This window comes from Oncorhynchus kisutch, linkage group LG30 (genome assembly GCF_002021735.2).
Source record: "Oncorhynchus kisutch isolate 150728-3 linkage group LG30, Okis_V2, whole genome shotgun sequence".
NCBI classification, from domain to species: Eukaryota; Metazoa; Chordata; class Actinopteri; order Salmoniformes; family Salmonidae; genus Oncorhynchus; species Oncorhynchus kisutch.
In genome coordinates this window covers 15,505,637-15,523,918 of record NC_034203.2, presented here as the reverse complement: position 1 = coordinate 15,523,918, position 18,282 = coordinate 15,505,637, and the positions used below count along the sequence as shown (strand labels likewise).

General features: G+C 49.6%; 1 protein-coding gene across 2 annotated transcripts in view; it reads right to left on the bottom strand.

Moving 5' to 3' along the window:
- LOC109875434 (ephrin type-B receptor 1) overlaps nt 1–18,282 on the bottom strand; it is a 316,435-nt gene that overhangs the window by 293,717 nt on the left and 4,436 nt on the right. The gene's annotated exons all lie outside the window — the stretch shown is intronic.

Genomic DNA, 18,282 nt, shown 5'->3' with positions numbered 1-18,282 from the left:
ACACTGGCATGTCTGATAGAGGGCTGACAGCTGTTTGAGCAGACATCGTTATCAGAGAACCAGGGTGTCACGCCTTGGTCATTGTATTTTGTGTTTTCGTTATATATTTGGTCAGGCCAGGGTGTGACAGGGGTTTATGTTATTGGATTTCGTATTGGGGTTTGTAGTATTTGGGATCGCGGCTGATTAGGGGTGTTGTATAGGCTTGGCTGCCTGAGGCGGTTCTCAATCAGCAGTCAGGTGATTCTCGTTGCCTCTGATTGGGAACCGTATTTAGGTAGCCTGAGTTTCGCTTTGTCTTTCGTGGGTGATTGTTCCTGTCTCTGTGTAGTGTTCACCAGATAGGCTGTATTAGGTTTCACTTTCCGTTTGTTGTTTTTTGTATTTATTATAGTTATTTCATGTATCGTCACTTTTCTTCATTAAAGACATGAGTAACCACCACGCTGCATTTCGGTCCGACTCTCTTTCAACAAACGAAGAACGCCGTTACAGAATCACCCACCACATACGGACCGAGCGGTGTGGTAACAGGCAGCGACGGCAGGAGCAGCGAAAGGAGGACGTTATGGACAGCAATGGCATGGAGTATACGACGTGGGAAGAAATCGACAGGTGGGCGGCCGACCCAGAGAGAGTGCAGGAGCCCGCCTGGGATTCGCTGGAGCAGTGCGAAGAAGGCTATAGGCGAATGGAGTCGAAAAGGAAAACACGGCGGCGCAGAGCGAAACCCGAAAGTCACCCCAAAAAATGTATTGGGGGGGGCCTCAGAGGGAGAGTGGATGAGTCAGGTGTCAGACCTGAGCCAACTCTCCCTGTTAATCGTGAGGAGCAGCGATATAAGGACTTCTGGTCTTGGGAGATGATATTAGACGGAAGAGGACCCTGGGCTCAGCCTGGTGAATATCGCCGCCCCAAGGAGGAAGCAGAGGCAGCAGGAGATAGGAGCCGACGATACGAGGGAACACGGTTGGCAAGGAAGCCCGAGAAGCAACCCCAAAAAATTATTGGAGGGGGGGCTTACAGGGAGTATGGCTATGCCAGGTAGGAGACCTGCGCAAACTCCCTGTGCTTTCCGGTGGGCTAGAGAGACCGGGCAGACACCGTGTTATGCTAGTGAGCGCACAGTGTCTCCAGTGCGGGTGCATAGCCCGGTACGGTTCATACCAGCCCTTCGTATTGGCCGTGCTAGAGTGGGCATCGAGCCAGGTAAGCTTGGGCAGGCTCGGTGCTCAAGAGCTCCAGTGCGCCTGCACGGTCCGGTCTATCCAGAGCCACCTCCACACACCAGTCCTCCGGTAGCAGCTCCCCGCACCAGGCTTCCTGTGCGTGTCCTCGCTCCAGTATCACCAGTGCCCGCACCACGCATCAGGCCTACAGTGCGCCTCGCCTCTCCTGCGCTGTCGGAGTCTCCCGCCTCTCCAGCGCTGTCGGAGCCTTTCTCCTCTCCTGCGCTACCGGAGTCTCCCGCCTGTTCAGCGCTATCAGAGCCTTTCTTCTCTACAGCGCTGCCGGAGCCTCCTGCCTGTTTGAAGCAGCCTGAGCTGCCAGTCTGCAGGGTGCTGTCAGCCTGCATGGAGCAGTCAGAGCTGTCAGTCTGCAAGGAGCTGCCAGTCTGCAAGGAGCTGCCAGTCTGCAAGGAGCTGTCAGTCTGCAAGGAGCTGTCAGCCTGCATGGAGCAGTCAGAGCTGTCAGTCTGCAAGGAGCTGCCAGTCTGCAGGGAGCTGTCAGTCTGCAAGGAGCTGCCAGTCTGCAAGGTGCTGTCAGCCTGCATGGAGCAGTCAGAGCTGTCAGTCTGCATGAAGCAGCCAGAGCTGTCAGTCTGCAAGGAGCTGCCAGTCTGCAAGGAGCTGCCAGTCTGCAAGGAGCTGTCAGTCTGCAAGGAGCTGTCAGCCTGCATGGAGCAGTCAGAGCTGTCAGTCTGCAAGGAGCTGCCAGTCTGCAAGGAGCTGCCAGTCTGCAAGGAGCTGCCAGTCTGCAAGGAGGAGCCAGTCTGCAAGGAGCTGTCAGTCTGCAAGGAGCTGTCAGCCTGCATGGAGCAGTCAGAGCTGTCAGTCTGCAAGGAGCTGCCAGTCTGCATGGTGCTGTCAGCCTGCATGGAGCAGTCAGAGCTGTCAGTCTGCATGAAGCAGCCAGAGCTGCCAGTCTGCAAGGAGCTGTCAGCCTGCATGGAGCAGTCAGAGCTGTCAGTCTGCATAGAGCAGCTAGATCCGCCAGTCAGCCATGATCTTCTAGATCTGCCAGTCAACCAGATTCTTCCAGATCAGCCTGTCAACCAGAATCTTCCAGATCTGCTAATCAACCAGAAACTTCCAGATCCGCCAGCCAGCCAGGATCTACCAGAGCCTACTACCTACCTGAGCTTCATCTCAGTACTGGGCTTCCTCTCAGTACTGGGCTTCCTCTCAGTACTGGGCTTCCCCTATGTTCCGGGCTGCCCCTCAGTCCCGAGCTGCCCCTCAGTCCCGAGCTGCCTCAGTCCCGAGCTGCCCCTCAGTCCCGAGTTGCCCCTCAGTCCCGAGCTGCCCCTCAGTCCCGAGCTGCCCCTCAGTCCCGAGCTGTCCCTCAGTCCCGAGATGCCCCTCAGTCACGAGCTGCTCCTCAGTTCTGTGGGGTTCTGGGTGAGGACTATTAGGCCATGGTCGGCGGCGAGGGTGGATTATCCCAGGACGCGAAGGGGAGGAACTATGACATTTATGGAGTGGGGACCACGTCCCGAGCCGGAGCCGCCACCATGGACAGACGCCCACCCGGACCCTTCCTATGGTTTTGAGGTGCGTCCGGGAGTCCGCACCTTGGGGGGGGGGGGGGGGTTCTGTCACGCCTTGGTCATTGTATTTTGTGTTTTCGTTATATATTTGGTCAGGCCAGGGTGTGACAGGGGTTTATGTTATTGGATTTCGTATTGGGGTTTGTAGTATTTGGGATCGCGGCTGATTAGGGGTGTTGTATAGGCTTGGCTGCCTGAGGCGGTTCTCAATCAGCAGTCAGGTGATTCTCGTTGCCTCTGATTGGGAACCGTATTTAGGTAGCCTGAGTTTTGCTTTGTATTTCGTGGGTGATTGTTCCTGTCTCTGTGTAGTGTTCACCAGATAGGCTGTATTAGGTTTCACGTTCCGTTTGTTGTTTTTGTATTTATTATAGTTATTTCATGTATCGTCACTTTTCTTCATTAAAGACATGAGTAACCACCACGCTGCATTTCGGTCCGACTCTCTTTCAACAAACGAAGAACGCCGTTACACAGGGGGCCGGCAGACACAAAGCCCTCAGTTTCTCTCTCTGTCTCTTTCTCCCTCTCTCTCCCTTCCTTTGTCTTTCCTTCCCTTTTTTTCTCCCTCTTCCTCTCACTCGCTCTCTACCTTCCGCATCTCCAACCCTCCATCCCTCCATTCTTCTACATGCCTCGTTCAGCTTGTCCCACTGCTACGATACACATTTGACAGTGACTGGACAATACATGAAAAAGCATAGTTATACAGTGATAATGACTGACGATATGTGACCTCTGTCAGGGGCGCAACTTTCACTGGGGACGGGGGACATGTCCCCCCCACACATTCTGAAATTGCATTTTTGACCCCCCCGTTTTATCATTGGAATATGATACAAAGGTGTGTTTTAGGACCATGAGGACGCCTCCGGGCGGTCGGGTAGGCTGTTCAGAGTGTTTATCAGACTGGATTAAAAAAAAATATATATAGTTATGTCCCACCCACTTCTAAAACCAAAGTTGCACCCCTGACCTCTATACTCCCAATCCTGAAGGGCTTCTTGTCATTCTGTGCTGTTAACAAGCAGCTCCCACTCATATTAACTTAACTATATCCAGTTCTTGATTGTCTCAAACCCTAATCTCAAAGCTATGCTATAAGGAATCTCGGAAGTCACCTTTAACCTTTAGAAGAAGTTCCTTTACCCTCCACCGCCCAGTCCTTCTTCTTGTTGGAGCTCGGCAAATCAGGCGTCTCGGTCTCATCAAGGCAGTGTTCACTCATTTCTCATTAGTCTTTCTGGTTAGAGTCGATAATTCATTTCCTTTAAAAGTCTATCTTCTCACCCAGACCTGACGCTACTGGATTGCACAGGACACCGCCGTCCGCCTGAGGAAGGTGTTTGAGCGTTGCGCAAGGTTACACAGCATTGGGCACAACCTTCCCCCACTCCACACACACCTTCATTCCCCTCCTCCTCCCCAGCCTATCCTCATATCTTTAAAAAAAGATGACATTTACAGTGGGGAGGAGAAGGGAAGAGAAGGGCAGGGAAATGTGTCCAATGCTGATAAAATATGTCTCTACGTGCTGATCCCAGACCAGTCAGTAGGCAGTAAGTCATTAATAATGGGACAGGCCACAGCAGTAGACCATCAGCTCTCTGCCTACACTCATTACCCCACACACATCAAAGGAAGGACCGAGTGTGCGTCTCAAATGCACACACGCACGCACACACACATAGCTACACACTCCACCTTGACACTCATGGCAGTGTCGGGAGATGCGGAGGTGTCTAACAATGTGTGAAGCCTTGATCAAAGGGACTGAGGTTTTAATAGCTTCAGAGAGGAGGGAAAAAGACTTCCTACACAGAAAGCATGGGGATGACAGGCCTAAATATCATCAGACCGACCGCACTGGCCTCGTTAAAGTGTGTGTGTGTGTGAGGGTTGGGTTGGGTAGGGAGGGATATGTGTGTGTGCCATTTTGGACACAAACAGAGACTGCAGCTCCCAATGAGAAACAGACACTGCTGGAAGACAGAGACGTTATTTCATCGAGCCGTGTGCTCCCAGGACTAGGGTATAATCGCAGTGGCAATAATGGTCAGACTTGAATTTCAAGTAAAACAGTGTCTTCTAGGTCTCCAACACCATCGTTAAGTTTTCTGACGACACTGACCGACATCGATGCGACAGCCTATAGGGAGGAGGTCAAAGAACGGTGTGTGTGGTGCCAGGACAACATCCTCTCTCTCAATGTGAGCAAGACAAAGGAGCTGATCGTGGACTACAGGAATAGGAGGCCCCATTAACATTGACAGGGCTGAAGTGGAGAGGGTCGAGAGTTTCAAGTTCCTCGGTGTCCACATCACCAACAAACTAGAATGGTCCAAACACAACAAGACAGTTGTGGAGAGTGCACGACAACACAACACGCAGGAGACTGAAAAGATTTGGCATGGGTCCCCAGATCCTCAAAATGTTCTTCAGCTGCACCATCGAGATCATCCTGACCGGTTGCATCACCGCCTGGTATGGCAACTGCTCGGCATCTAACCGTAAGGTGCTACAGAGGGTAGTGCGTATGGCCCAGTACATCACTGGAGGCAAGCTTCCTGACATCCAGGACCAATATACTAGGTGGTGTCAGAGGAAGGCCCAAAAATTGTCAAAGACTCCAGTCACCCAAGTCATAGACTGTTGTCTCTGCTACCGCAAGTCTAGGTCCAAAAGGCTCCTTTAAAGCTTCTATCCCCAAGCCATAACACTGCTAATCAACTAATCAATTGGCCACCCCCTTGTTTTTAAACTGCTGCTACTGTTTATTATTTATGCATAGTCACTTTACAAATTACCTTGACAAACCTGTACCCCCGCACATTGTACTGTATATAGCCTCGTTATTGTTATCTACATTTCTTGTGTTACCTTTGATTAATTATATTTTTTACATTAGTAAATATTTTCTTCACTCTATTTCTTGAACTGTACTGCTGGTTAAGGGCTTGTAAGTAAGCATTTCACGGTAAGGTCTACACTTGTATTCGGCGCATTTGACAAATACAATTTGATTTGATTTGATTTTGATTTGCTGAGGGAAATTGAATAGTGGAAGGTAACTTTAACGGGAGACAATTCTAATCTGTACCAAAGTGGTCTCGAATGCACACACACACACAGTTAGGAGAGGTGATGGGACACACAAAAGTTGTCCTCTACTTACTAAGTTAGGGAGTGGACACAATGTAGTGCACTAGTGAGAAGTGTGCACCAAATGGCAAATGCACTGATCAACTGTCTTCATCGACATATCAGTGGAGTGCAAAACATATTTTTCTAGCTCAGACAAGTTGATGTAAGGAGATAATATCGTCACTCTAACTCATAAAAAAAGTTTTATCACAACAAGCTACTCTGCTCCATTCCCCATAACCCCCCCCCCCCAAACTCCCCCAGGCCGCCCTCTCTCCTTCCCCTCAACATTCTCACTACCCCCCCCCCCCCCCCCTTCCAGGACCCCCAGGACTAAGCCTTGGGGCTTCAGCCATCAAATTAAATCCTTATGACCCTGCCTTCAACAACCATTTCATTAAGAGAATAATACATGCAGTCCTTTGTTCCACTCCTCCTTCCATTACTCCAATCACACTCAGGTTCTTTTCCTGTTCTTCCCTGGCATTCCACTTTCCGCTGCCTGTGTCAATACCCGAATCATATTTCACTTCTGGGTGGAGTAAGGCGGAGAAAGTTTTGAGGGAGAGAGAGAGAGAGAGAGAGAGCGAACGAGGGTGGGGTGGAGAGTAGGGGGTGCACAACTTTTAAAACTTCACAACTGCATCTTTTGAACCGAAAGAGAGAACAGTGAAGATGGAGGGATGGAGGGGAGGAGGAGGGGAGGAGGTACACAACAAATTATTCAAAGGCGGGAGGTTGAGAGAGGAGAAAAAGTCTGCTTCTGCGGCTGGTTTGGCTGCTGCTTCAACTTTTAATTAAAAATCGAATTTTCTCCTCAGAAAAAAAGGGGAAAACAACCCTAACTATAGTAGAAAGAGAAGAGAAATTGCTGTCGTGGAAGCCAGCCCAAGACAACAACGTGGTCATTGTTGAGCTAGCGTTGCATACTAGGTGGGCTGTTTTGGGAAGCTGACTGTATCTGGTTGTTCTGTAAGCCTAGAGGTTCCCAGGAGTAGGGCCGCTGTTGGAATAAGGAGAAACAGGACTCAATAATGAATGCTTTCTGTTTTTCCCACTCTCTCGTTCTCTCTTTTCTCCTCGGCTATAGCGAAGAGGTTCCAGCTGGTTGGATATGATACCACAATGGACAACAACAACTGGCTACTAGTCTGTTTTCACCTAAATATGTTCAACTATCAAAGCTAGTTCATCCATTGCCAACCACATTTAGAAGGATAGCTACTGACTGAAATGTAGCTAGCTAGCATGCTGGCTCACACTGGCCAGGCAGTAGCCAACTATCTAGTTGACATTTAGCTAATCGTGGACGCCAAATGACGCTGCTAGCTAGCTAGACTTGTGAGCCAACGTGTTAGACATGATAACATCATGGGCAACAATAACTGGTGACTAGTTTGTCTTCTTACAAATGTGTTAAACTCATAGTTAGTTTATCCACTGACCACTGCATTTAGGGGCGTTAAGAGCGTTGGACTAGTAACCGGAAGGTTGCAAGTTCAAACACCCGAGCTGACAAGGTACAAATCTGTCGTTCTGCCCCTGAACAGGCAGTTAACCCACTGTTCCTAGGACGTCATTGAAAATATGAATCTGTTCTTAAATGACTTGCCTAGTTAAATAAAGGTACAATTTTAAAAAATTTATTAAATAAAAAATGTAGGAAGCTGGCTAACCAATCAACCAACATAACTCATGAATTTGAATGACTTTGCCTCGGGCTATCCTAAGAAAATACATTTTGCATACAGGTCACGAAAGCTGCTGGTCCAGTGTTGAGACATGTGATTGGTTGAATCTATCCAGTGTTTGGGTGTATGATTGGTTAGAGAAGGAAGTATTTTTGATTTTTAAGACGTGTGATTGGTTAGATAAGGCAGTCTGTCCAGTGTTATGACCAGGGTTCGGGACCAAAAACATTTTCCAATCATTTCTTTCTGAACAGAACCATCAAATGACTTCACCAATCAGTGCAGATAGAGCACCATAACCTTCGGTTATGACGGTTGCTTAGTTATATAAGGCTGATCTATCTCATGTAGTCAGACACCAGGACTGGCTGGTGAGCTTAAAAAGAGACCAGTAAAACACAACATTCCACAGAGATAGCATCTCTACAGCAAATCAGGATGCAGGAGCCCGTGACAGTCATGACAAGACCATTAACATGTAATGTAGTCAAAACCAGGGTCTCCATTCCCACACAAACACACGATTACACACATTCAAGTGGACACAAACGCACCACCCACACACACACACACAAATCACATTCCACTCCATCCCCCCACCACCACCTCCCATCCACCATCTGGCTGTTTTGAGGCTTGGATGTCTCTGGGGTAAGGTGAGCTCTGAGAGGGAAAATGTGTGTCTGTGTGTGTGTGTATGTGCGTGTGCGAGTGCATGCATGTGTGTGTGTACGTCTCCTGTGGGGTGTCATGGGAGACTGGCTCCACTGAGCCATAACAACCCTAATGGCCCTCTGGGGTCTGTCATGATCTCAGTCATCATGATCGCAGTCATCATGACCTCAGTCATGTTTTCAGTTATGGTCTCAGTCATCATGGTCTCAGTCATCATGATCTCCGTCATGTTTTCAGTCATTGTCTAAGTCATCATGATCTCAGTCATCATGATCTCCGTCATGTTTTCAGTTATTGTCTCAGTCATCATGATCTCGGTCATCATGGTCTCAGTCATCATGGTCTCAGTCATGGTTTCAGTCATCATGGTCTCAGTCATGGTCTCAGTCATCATGGTCTCAGTCATGGTCTCAGTCATGCTTTCAGTCATCATGGTCTCTGTCATGGTCTCAGTCATCATGGTCTCAGTCATAATGGTCTCAGTCATGGTCTCAATCATCATGGTCTCAGTCATCATGGTCTCAGTCAATGTCTCAGTCATTATGGTCTCTGTCATCATGGGTTCAGTCATCATGGTCTCAGTAATCATGGTCTCAGTCATCATGGTCAGTCATGGTCTCAGAAATAATGGTCTCAGTCATGGTCTAAGTCATGGTTTCAGTCATCATGGTCTCAGTCACCATGGTTTCAGTCATCATGGTCTCAGTAATGGTCTCAGTCATCATGGTGTCAGTCATCATGGTCTCATTCATCATGGTCTCAATCATCATGGTCTCAGTCACCATGGGTTCAGTCATCATGATCTCAGTCATCATGGGTTCAGTCATCATGGTCTCATTCATCATGGTCTCATTCATCATGGTCTCAATCATCATGGTCTCAGTCACCATGGGTTCAGTCATCATGATCTCAGTCATCATGGGTTCAGTCATCATGGGTTCAGTAATCATGGTCTCAGTTATCATGGTCTCAGTCATGGTCTCAGTCATCATGGTCTCAGTCATGTTCTCATTCATGGTCTCAGTCATCACAGTCTCAGTCCTGGTTTCAGTCATCATGGTCTCAGTTATGGTTTCAGTCATCGTGGTCTCAGTTATGGTCTAAGTCATGGTTTCAGTCATCATGGTCTCAGTCATCATGGTCTCAGTCATCAATAGTCTCAGTCATCATGGTCTCAGTCATCATGGTCTCAGTCATCATGGTCTCAGTCATCATGGTTTCAGTCATCATGGTCTCAGTTGTGGTCTCAGTCATCGTGGTCTCAGTTATGGTCTAAGTCATGGTCTCAGTCAACATGGTCTCAGTCATCATGGTCTCAGTTGTGGTCTCAGTCATCATGATCTCAGTCATCATGATCTCAGTCATCATGATATCAGTCATGGTCTCAGTCATCATGATCTCAGTCAAGGTCTCAGTCATCATGGTCTCAGTCATGGTCTCAGTCATCATGCTCTCAGTCATCATGGTCTCAGTCATGGTCTCAGTCATCATGGTCTCAGTCATCATGGTCTCAGTCATCATGGTCTCAGTCATGGTCTCAATCATCATGGTCTCAGTCATGGTCTCAGTCATCATGGTCCCAGTCATCATGGTCTCAGTCATGGTCTCAGTCATCATGGTCTCAGTCATCATGGTCTCAGTCATGGTCTCCGTTATCTTGGTCTCAGTCATGGTCTCAGTCATCATGGTTTCAGTCATCATGGTCTCAGTCATGGTCTCAGTCATCATGGTCTGTCATGATCTCAGTAATCATGTTCTCAGTCATCATAGTCTCAGTCGTCACGGATTCAGTCATCATAGTCTCAGTCGTCATGGTCTCAGTCATGGTCTCGGTCATCATGGTCTGCCATGATCTCAGTCATCATGTTCTCAGTCATCATGTCCTCAGTCAGCATAGTCTCATTCATGGTCTCAGTCAATATGGTCTCAGTCATCATGGTCTCAGTCATCATGGTCTCAGTCATCTTGGTCTCAGTCATCATGGTCTCAGTCATGGTCTCTGTCATGGTCTCAGTCATCATGGTCTCTTTCATCATGGTCTCAGTCATCATGATCTCAGTCATCATGGTCTCACTAGTCATGGTCTCAGTCATGGTCTCAGTCATGGTTTCAGTCATCATGGTCTCAGTCATGGTCTCAGTCATCATGGTCAGTCATGTTCTCAGTCATCATGGTCTCAGTCATGGTCTAAGTCATGGTCTCAGTCACCATGGGTTCAGTCATCATGGTCTCAGTCATCATTGTCTCAGTCATCATGGTCTCAGTAAATATGGTCTCAGTTATCATGGTCTCATGTATGGTCTCCGTCATGGTCTCAGTCATAATTTTCTCAGTCCTGGTTTCAGTCATCATGGTCTCAGTCATCATGGTCTCAGTCATCATGGTCTCCGTCATCATGGTCTCTGTCATGGTCTCAGTTGTGGTCTCAGTCATCGTGGTCTCAGGCATCATGGTCTAAATCATGGTCTCCGTTGTGGTCTCAGTCATCATGGTCTCAGTCATCATGGTCTCTGTCATGGTCTCAGTCATCATGGTCTCAGCCATCATGATCTCAGTCATCATGGTCTCAGTCATCATAGTCTCAGTCATCATGTTCTCAGTCATAGTTTCAGGCATCATGGTCTTAGTCATGATCTGAGTCATGGTCTCAGCTATCATGGTCTCAGTAAATATGGTCTCAGTTATCATGGTCTCAGGTATGGTCTCCGTCATGGTCTCAGTCATCATTTTCTCAATCCTGGTTTTAGTCATCATGGTCTCAGTTATGGTCTCAGTCATCATGGTCTCTGTCATGGTCTCAGTTGTGGTCTCAGTCATCATGGTCTCAGGCATCATGGTCTAAATCATGGTCTCCATGTGGTCTCAGTCATCATGGTCTCTGTCATGGTCTCAGTCATCATGGTCTCAGTCATCATGATATCAGTCATCATGGTCTCAGTCATCATAGTCTCAGTCATCATGTTCTCAGTCATAGTTTCAGGCATCATGGTCTCAGTCATGATCTGAGTCATGGTCTCAGTTATCATGGTCTCAGTCATCATGTTCTCAGGCATAGTTTCAGGCATCATGGTCTCAGTCATGATCTGAGTCATAGTCTCAGTTATCATGGTCTCAGTCATGGTATCAGTCATCACGGATTCAGGCATCATGGTCTCAGTCATCATGTTCTCAGTCATCATGGTCTTAGTCATGGTCCCAGTCATCATGTTCTCAGTCATCATGATCTCAGTCATCATGGTCTCAGTCATGGTTTCAGTCATCATGGTTTCAGTCATCATGGTCTCAGTCATCATGTTCTCCGTCATGGTCTCAGTCATCATGCTAACCTACAAAGCATTACATGGGCTTGCTCCTACCTATCTCTCTGATTTGGTCCTGCCGTACATACCTACACGTACGCTACGGTCACAAGACGCAGGCCTCCTAATTGTCCCTAGAATTTCTAAGCAAACAGCTGGAGGCAGGGCTTTCTCCTATAGAGCTCCATTTTTATGGAACGGTCTGCCTACCCATGTCAGAGACGCAAACTCGGTCTCAACCTTTAAGTCTTTACTGAAGACTCATCTCTTCAGTGGGTCATATGATTGAGTGTAGTCTGGCCCAGGAGTGGGAAGGTGAACGGAAAGGCTCTGGAGCAACGAACCGCCCTTGCTGTCTCTGCCTGGCCGGTTCCCCTCTTTCCACTGGGATTCTCTGCCTCTAACCCTATTACAGGGGCTGAGTCACTGGCTTGCTGGGGCTCTCTCATGCCGTCCCTGGAGGGGGTGCGTCACCTGAGTGGGTTGATTCACTATTGTGGTCATCCTGTCTGGGTTGGCGCCCCCCCTTGGGTTGTGCCGTGGCGGAGATCTTTGTGGGCTATACTCAGCCTTGTCTCAGGATGGTAAGTTGGTGGTTGAAGATATCCCTCTAGTGGTGTGGGGGCTGTGCTTTGGCAAAGTGGGTGGGGTTATATCCTTCCTGTTTGGCCCTGTCCGGGGGTGTCCTCGGATGGGGCCACAGTGTCTCCTGACCCCTCCTGTCTCAGCCTCCAGTATTTATGCTGCAGTAGTTTATGTGTCGGGGGGCTGGGGTCAGTTTGTTATATCTGGAGTACTTCTCCTGTCCTATTCGGTGTCCTGTGTGAATCTAAGTGTGCGTTCTCTAATTCTCTCCTTCTCTCTTTCTTTCTCTCTCTCGGAGGACCTGAGCCCTAGGACCATGCCCCAGGACTACCTGACATGATGGCTCCTTGCTGTCCCCAGTCCACCTGGCCATGCTGCTGCTCCAGTTTCAACTTCCACCTGACTGTGCTGCTGCTCCAGTTTCAACTGTTCTGCCTTATTATTATTCGACCATGCTGGTCATTTATGAACATTTGAACATCTTGGCCTTGTTCTGTTATAATCTCCACCCGGCACAGCCAGAAGAGGACTGGCCACCCCACATAGCCTGGTTCCTCTAGGTTTCTTCCTAGGTATTGGCCTTTCTAGGGAGTTTTTCCTAGCCACCGTGCTTCTACACCTGCATTGCTTGCTCTTTGGGGTTTTAGGCTGGGTTTCTGTACAGCACTTTGAGATATCAGCTGATGTACGAAGGGCTATATAAATACATTTGATTTGATTTGATCATGCTCTCAGTCAACAGTGGCTGGGCTAGAGGCAGACCATAACCACAAGGACTATACTGGCAAGGCTAGGGGGCTATTTTCACACATATTTTCACACAGAAAATAGCATTCTACTTCACACATCATTATAGGTCAGCAAATCAGCACTAGCCCTGTAGCGAAGGTGGATACAGACCCACACACAGTCACACACACCCACACACTCATACACACTCACGAACACACACACACACACACACACACACACACAGCACATTACATGTGACACTGTGTTTTCCCTCTCCATTTTGTACAGAATAGGCTGTTTTTTTCTTTTTCTGTTTTACAGTCATCCATTTGGAGAGAGGAAATGAGAGGTGGGGCCTGATCTACACATCCATTAGTGACTTCTCTCTTTCCATCACAGATGGGGTCACGGTTTCTCTCCCTCTCTCTGTCTCTCTCTCTCTCTCTCTCTCTGTCTCTCTCTCCCTCTCTCAGTCTGTCTCTGTCTCGCTCTCCCTCTCTCAGTCTCTCTCTCTTTCTCTCTATCCCTCTCTCTGTCTCACTCTCCCTCTCTCTCTCTCTCTCTCTCTCTCTCTCTCTCTCTCTGTCTCTCTCTCCCTCTCTCAGTCTGTCTCTGTCTCGCTCTCCCTCTCTCAGTCCTCTCTCTCTTTCTCTCTATCCCTCTCTCTGTCTCACTCTCCCTCTCTCTGTCTCTCTCTCTCTCTCTGTCTCTCTCTCTCCCTCTCTCTGTCTCTCTCTGTCTCTCTCTCTCTCCCTCTCTCTGTCTCTCTCCTCTCTCTGTCTCTCTCTCTCCCTGTCTCTCTCTCTATCCCTCTCTCTGTCTCTCTCCCTCTCTCTGTCTCTCTCTCTCTGTCTGTCTCTCTCTCTCTGTCTGTCTCTCTCTCCCTCTCTTTGTCTCTCTCTCCCTCTCTCTGTCTCTCTCTCCCTCTCTCTCTGTCCCTCTCTCCCTCTCTCTGTCTCTCTCTGTCTCTCTCTGTCTCTCTCTCCCTCTCTCTGTCTCTCTCTGTCCCTCTCTCCCTCTCTCTGTCTCTCTCTGTCTCTCTCTGTCTCTCTCTCTGTCTCTCGAACACATGCAGACAAAAAAAACAGTCAATTATATTTGCACAAAGCCTGTCTGTTTGCTGAACCTATTCTATTGCTGCTCTCCTCTTAGCCAGATACCATACAGATACTCTGTACATGGAATTGGGTCAGCATTAAACTAGGGACTGATATGGCGCAGAATATGTGTTGGGTTGACTGGCAGTTGTTATGGTGCTTGAAGCTAATCATTATTAGCTACTCATGCATAAACATGTAATAATTGTTATAACCGCTAATCCATTGTGCCACTGGGGAGGTGGCATTACAGCATCCCTGGTATTTAATTCCTCTGGGACTGATTACTACATACACGCCTGTTGTCTTCTGGATTGGAGATTTCAACTCTCACTCACACACACGCACCCGCACCCACATACCCACGCACCCACACAGGTTGTTGGATTTGCTATCATCAGCCTCAGCTTGTCCTCACTGGCCTGTTTCGAAACGGATGACTTCATGATCATGGTAGTTCTTTGACACACACACACTTTCCTTTTTTCATCTCTCTCTGCCTTGGCTCCTGCCCTCTCTCTCTCTCTCTCTCCCTCTCTCCCTCACTCTCTCTCACCCAGTGTCTCTCCCTCCCCTTCTCCCTGCTCTCTCTGGTTCGCTGCTGGAGTTGATGAATGTGTCTTGTACTGAAACAGCCATCCCCCAGCTACAGTAGTTAATGGAGGATCTGGTTGGTTCCAGTGGGTTTGGGTTTGGTGCTTCCCTGTCACCACATCCATCTCTCCAGCTCTCTCTCCCACCACTCCCCCTCTTTCTGTCCCTCATCCCTCTCTCTCCCACCACTCCCCCTCTTTCTGTCCCTCATCCATCTCTCTCCCACCACTCCCCCTCTTTCTGTCCCTCATCCCTCTCTCTCCCACCGCTCCCCCCTCTTTCTGTCCCTCATCCCTCTCTCTCCCACCACTCCCCCTCTTTCTGTCCCTCATCCCTCTCTCTCCCACCACTCCCCCTCTTTCTGTCCCTCATCCCTCTCTCTCCCACCGCTCCCCCTCTTTCTGTCCCTCATCCCTCTCTCTCCCACCGCTCCCCCTCTTTCTGTCCCTCATCCCTCTCTCTCCCACCACTCCCCCTCTTCTGTCCCTCATCCTCTCTCTCCTCCCACCGCTCCCCCTCTTTCTGTCCTCATCCCTCTCTCTCCCACCACTCCCCCTCTTTCTGTCCCTCATCCCTCTCTCTCCCACCCGCTCCCCCTCTTTCTGTCCCTCATCCCTCTCTCTCCCACCACTCCCCCTCTTCTGTCCCTCATCCCTCTCTCTCCCACCGCTCCCCCTCTTTCTGTCCCTCATCCCTCTCTCTCCCACCACTCCCCCTCTTTCTGTCCCTCATCCCTCTCTCTCCCACCACTCCCCCTCTTTCTGTCCCTCATCCCTCTCTCTCCCACCGCTCCCCCTCTTTCTGTCCCTCATCCCTCTCTCTCCCACCGCTCCCCCTCTTTCTGTCCTCATCCCTCTCTCTCCCACCACTCCCCCTCTTCTGTCCCTCATCCCTCTCTCTCCCACCGCTCCCCCTCTTTCTGTCCCTCATCCCTCTCTCTCCCACCACTCCCCCTCTTTCTGTCCCTCATCCCTCTCTCTCCCACCGCTCCCCCCTCTCTCTGTCCCTCATCCCTCTCTCTCCCACCGCTCCCCCTTTTTCTGTCTCTCTCGATCTTTCTCCCTCTCCCTCCACCTCTTTCTGTCCCTCATCCCTCCCTCTCCCCCTCTTCTTTCTCTTCCCCTCCTCTTTCAATCACTACCCCTCCATCTATCTACTCCAGTCTCTCCTCCTCCCTCCATCCATCCCTTTGTCCTCTCCCATTCAGCTAAGCAGGCATAATTGGTTTAAGAGCAAACATAAATAAGTGCTGGCTCTGTATGTGGTGGAAAATGACCACTGCTGTTGTAAATAATGATACACAGATGCACAGAAGAGTTGCTGCTGCTTCTGCAAAAGCTAATGGAGATCCAAATAAACTAATGAATGAACAAATAAACATAGAGAGAAAGGGAGAAAGGGGAGAGAGAGGGGGTAGAGAAAGAGAGCGACAGAGAGACAGAGAGAAAGGGAGAAAGGGGAGAGAGAGGGGGTAGAGAAAGAGAGCGACAGAGAGACAGAGAGAGAGAGAGAAAGGGGAGAGAGAGGGGGTAGAGAAAGAGAGTGACAGAGAGACAGAGAGAAGGGGAGAAAGGGGAGAGAGAGGCGGTAGAGAAAGAGAGCGACAGAGAGACAGAGAGAAAGAGAGAAAGGGGAGAGAGAGGGGGTAGAGAAAGAGAGCGACAGAGAGACAGAGAGAGAGAGAGAAAGGGGAGAGAGAGGGGGTAGAGAAAGAGAGTGACAGAGAGACAGAGAGAAGGGGAGAAAGGGGAGAGAGAGGGGGTAGAGAAAGAGAGCGACAGAGAGACAGAGAGAAAGAGAGAAAGGGGAGAGAGAGGGGGTAGAGAAAGAGAGCGACAGAGAGACAGAGAGAAAGGGGAGAGAGGGGGGGTAGAGAAAGAGAGCGACAAAGAGACAGAGAGAAAGAGAGAAAGGGGAGAGAGGGGGGTAGAGAAAGAGAGCGACAGAGACAGATAGAAAGAGAGAAAGGGGAGAGAGGGGGGTATAGAAAGAGAGCGACAGAGAGAAAGAGAGAAAGGGGAGAGAGAGGGGGTAGAGAAAGAGAGCGACAGAGAGACAGATAGAAAGGGAGAAAGGGGAGAGAGAGGGGGTAGAGAAAGAGAGCGACAGAGAGACAGAGAGAAAGAGAGAAAGGGGAGAGAGAGGGGGTAGAGAAAGAGAGCGACAGAGAGACAGATAGAAAGGGAGAAAGGGGGGAGAGAGGGGGTAGAGAAAGAGAGCGACAGAGAGACAGAGAGAAAGGGAGAAAGGGGAGAGAGAGGGGGTAGAGAAAGAGAGCGACAGAGAGACAGATAGAAAGAGAGAAAGGGGAGAGGGGGGGGGTAGAGAAAGAGAGCGACAGAGAGACAGATAGAAAGGGAGAAAGGGGGGAGAGAGGGGGTAGAGAAAGAGAGCGACAGAGAGACAGAGAGAAAGGGAGAAAGGGGAGAGAGAGGGGGTAGAGAAAGAGAGCGACAGAGAGACAGATAGAAAGAGAGAAAGGGGAGAGAGGGGGGGTAGAGAAAGAGAGCGACAGAGAGACAGATAGAAAGGGAGAAAGGGGGGAGAGAGGGGGTAGAGAAAGAGAGTGACAGAGAGACAGAGAGAAAGGGAGAAAGGGGAGAGAGAGGGGGTAGAGAAAGAGAGCGACAGAGAGACAGATAGAAAGAGAGAAAGGGGAGAGAGGGGGGGTAGAGAAAGAGAGCGACAGAGAGAAAGGGAGAAAGGGGGGAGAGAGGGGGTAGAGAAAGAGAGCGACAGAGAGACAGAGAGAAAGAGAGAAAGGGGAGAGAGAGGGGGTAGAGAAAGAGAGCAACAGAGAGAGAGAGAGAAAGAGGAGAGAGAGGGGGTAGAGAAAGAGAGTGACAGAGAGACAGAGAGAAGGGGAGAAAGGGGAGAGAGAGGGGGTAGAGAAAGAGAGCGACAGAGAGACAGAGAGAAAGAGAGAAAGGGGAGAGAGAGGGGGTAGAGAAAGAGAGCGACAGAGAGACAGAGAGAAAGGGGAGAGAGGGGGGGGTAGAGAAAGAGAGTGACAAAGAGACAGAGAGAAAGAGAGAAAGGGGAGAGAGAGGGGGGTAGAGAAAGAGAGCGACAGAGAGAGAGAGAAAGAGGAGAGAGAGGGGGTAGAGAAAGAGAGTGACAGAGAGACAGAGAGAAGGGGAGAAAGGGGAGAGAGAGGGGGTAGAGAAAGAGAGCGACAGAGAGACAGAGAGAAAGAGAGAAAGGGGAGAGAGAGGGGGTAGAGAAAGAGAGCGACAGAGAGACAGAGAGAAAGGGGAGAGAGGGGGGGTGAGAAAGAGAGTGACAAAGAGACAGAGAGAAAAGAGAGAAAGGGGAGAGAGAGGGGGTAGAGAAAGAGAGCGACAAAGAGACAGAGAGAAAGGGAGAAAGGGGGGAGAGAGGGGGTAGAGAAAGAGAGCGACAGAGAGAAAGAGATAAAGGGGAGAGAGGGGGGTAGAGAAAGAGAGGCGACAGAGAGACAGAGAGAAGGGGAGAGAGGGGGGGTAGAGAAAGAGAGCGACAAAGAGACAGAGAGAAAAGGGGAGAAAGGGGGGAGAGAGGGGGGTAGAGAAAGAGAGCGACAGAGACAGATAGAAAGAGAGAAAGGGGAGAGAGGGGGGGTAGAGAAAGAGAGCGACAGAGAGAAGAGAGAAAGGGGAGAGAGGGGGGGTAGAGAAAGAGAGCGACAGAGAGACAGATGAAAGGGAGAAAGGGGG